The sequence below is a fragment of the Arachis ipaensis genome, chromosome B08 (assembly GCF_000816755.2).
Source record: "Arachis ipaensis cultivar K30076 chromosome B08, Araip1.1, whole genome shotgun sequence".
NCBI classification, from domain to species: domain Eukaryota; kingdom Viridiplantae; phylum Streptophyta; class Magnoliopsida; order Fabales; family Fabaceae; genus Arachis; species Arachis ipaensis.
Window position 1 is genome coordinate 128,536,190 of NC_029792.2, and position 2,727 is coordinate 128,538,916.

The window sequence follows — 2,727 nt, forward strand, 5'->3', positions numbered from 1 at the left end:
ATGCACATCCATAAAATTTCAGAAAAGAATAATCAGGAGAGACTTTATGTAACAATTCATATGGTGACAAAGAAGAAGTATTAGTAGAAGGCAAACGATTAATAAGATAAACATCATTGAGAAAAGTATCATCCCAATGAAAGAGAGGAATATATGCATTTGCTAACATAGCAAGACTTGTTTCAGTAATGTGTTGATGTTTTATCTCTTCCCTACTATTTTGTTGGTGTGTGTATGGGCAAGAGAAACGATGGGATATGCCTTGTGCAACAAGATATGAGGTAAATTCATTAGAAAGATACTCCCTTCCATGATTTAATTGTAAACTCTAAATTCTTAAACCAGTGTAATTTTTCATCTGTGCTTTGAATTGTAAAAATGCTGCGAAAGCTTGAGATTTAAATATCTTATTCAGTAATATATATATTTAAAGAGTGGTCTTTGTGCCGCAATGCAGATAATTGGAAAAAAATATAAGGCGGCTAAGAAATAAATAAAAGTGCCTGTAAGTGAAGCAAGAACAAGAGCATATGAGGGTCTCTACCAGTCCTTAGGCACGAAAGAAGGAGAAAAAGGTATATATAGAATCGCAAAGAGCTGTGGAAGAAGAACAAGAGACTTGGACCAGGTTAAGTGCATAAAGGATAAAGACGGGGAGGTGTTGACTCAAGAGCAGAAGATCAATGAAAGGTGGAAGAGTTACTTCTACGAGTTATTTAATGAAGGACAAAAGACTCTTTCGAGCCTTGGTCGGTTATGCACGAGGGAAGAAGATCAAAACTTCGACTACTATCGAAAGATTCGAGACTTCGAAGTAAAAGAGGCTCTAAAGCGGATGAAAAATGACAAGGCAGTAGGACCCGATAATATCCCGATTGAATTTTGGAAGGGTCTTTGAGAGAAATGCGTCAGTTGGTTAACCAAGCTTTTTAGTGAGATTTTAAGGTCTAAGAAGATGCCAGATGAGTGGAGAAAGAGCACATTGGTACCTATCTATAAGAATAAAGGAGATATACAAAATTGCGAAAACTATAGAGGGATCAAACTCATGAGTCATACCATGAAGTTATGGGAATGATGATAGAACGGAGGTTAAGACAAGAGACACAAATAACAGATAACCAATTTAGTTTTATACCAGACAGATCCACCACTGAAGCGATATACCTGTTAAGAAGGATGATGGAGAGGTATCGTAGTAATAAAAATGATCTACATATGGTGTTTATTGATTTGGAAAAAGCGTACAATAGGGTGCCAAAGGAGGTCAGGTTTTAGAAAAGAAAAAAGTAAGGATCACATATATTCGTACAATTAAAGACATGTATGATAGGGCTACAACTAGTGTGAAGACTCAAGATGGCGTGACAGAAAAATTTTCTATTGGTATAGAATTACACCAAGGATCATCTTTAAGTCCATACATTTTTCACATTAGTCTTGGAAGTACTCACATAGCATATCTAAGAGCCTATACCATGGTGCATGCTTTTTGTCAATGATATCGTCCTTATAGGAGAGTCGAGGGAAGACCTAAATAAGAAGTTGGAGTTATGGAGAGAAGCTCTAGAAGTGTATGGTCTGCGCATAAGCCGTAGCAAGACGGAATATATGGAATGTAAGTTCGGCCTGCGAAGGAAAAACCCTAATATAGAGGTGAAGATTGGAGATAACTTCATACGAAAAGTTAAGAGTTTTGAGTATTTTGGGTGTATTATACATGATAATGGAGAGATTGAACAGGATATAAATCATAAGATCCAAGCAGGTTGGTCAAAATGGTGGAGTGCGTCTGGTTTTATATGTGATAAAAAAGTGCCTTTAAAACTTAAAGGTAAATTCTATCGCACTGCTATCAGACCGGCTATGCTTTATGGTACAGAGTGTTGGGCGGCCAAAGGGAAGCACGAATATAAGCTAAGTGTGGCAGAGATGAAGATGTTGAGATGGATGAGTGGTCATACGCGATTGGATAGAATAATGAATGAAGATATAAGAGAGAGGGTTGGAGTGGCATCTATTGTGGAAAAGATGGTAGAATTGCGTCTCAGATAGTTTGGACATGTGAGAAGAAGACCAACAGAACATTCAGTCAGGAGGGTGGATGAGATAGAAGATGGACAAGGGATGAAAGGTAGAAGAAGACCTAAGAAGACCATCCATGAGGTGGTCAAATGAGATCTACATATAAACGGTCTATTTATAGACATGATACATGATAGAGCTCAAATACTTAATGACGTCATTTGATTCATGTATCCGACCCTATTTAGTAGAACAAGACTTTATTGTTGTTGTTTGTTGTTGTTGTCATTCTCTTATTAGACTTTTTTAATATATATTAATGTTTTAATAATTTTTTAAAATATTTTTTTAGTTTATAACACATGAATAAAAATTGAAATAAATATCTAATTAAAGTTATCAATAATGTTGAGCTAATACTTATATTTGGTACTTAAATTTTAATTTACTCAATTCAATTCTAAAAGATATTTGCGACTCATGTTAGTCTCTCAAATATTTTTTATTAATAGTGTACTGACATAATATATTGACATGAATTGTTAGTACCACATATTAGAACATAGTTTAACCATATGTAATAGAACGATGACATGTTAAATAGATAAGTGATCGAGAAAGAAGAAACTGTCTTTTATATTTTGATTATAATAAAAAATATGAGTAATTTTTATAATTATAATAATTGTTTACTGCTAGCTT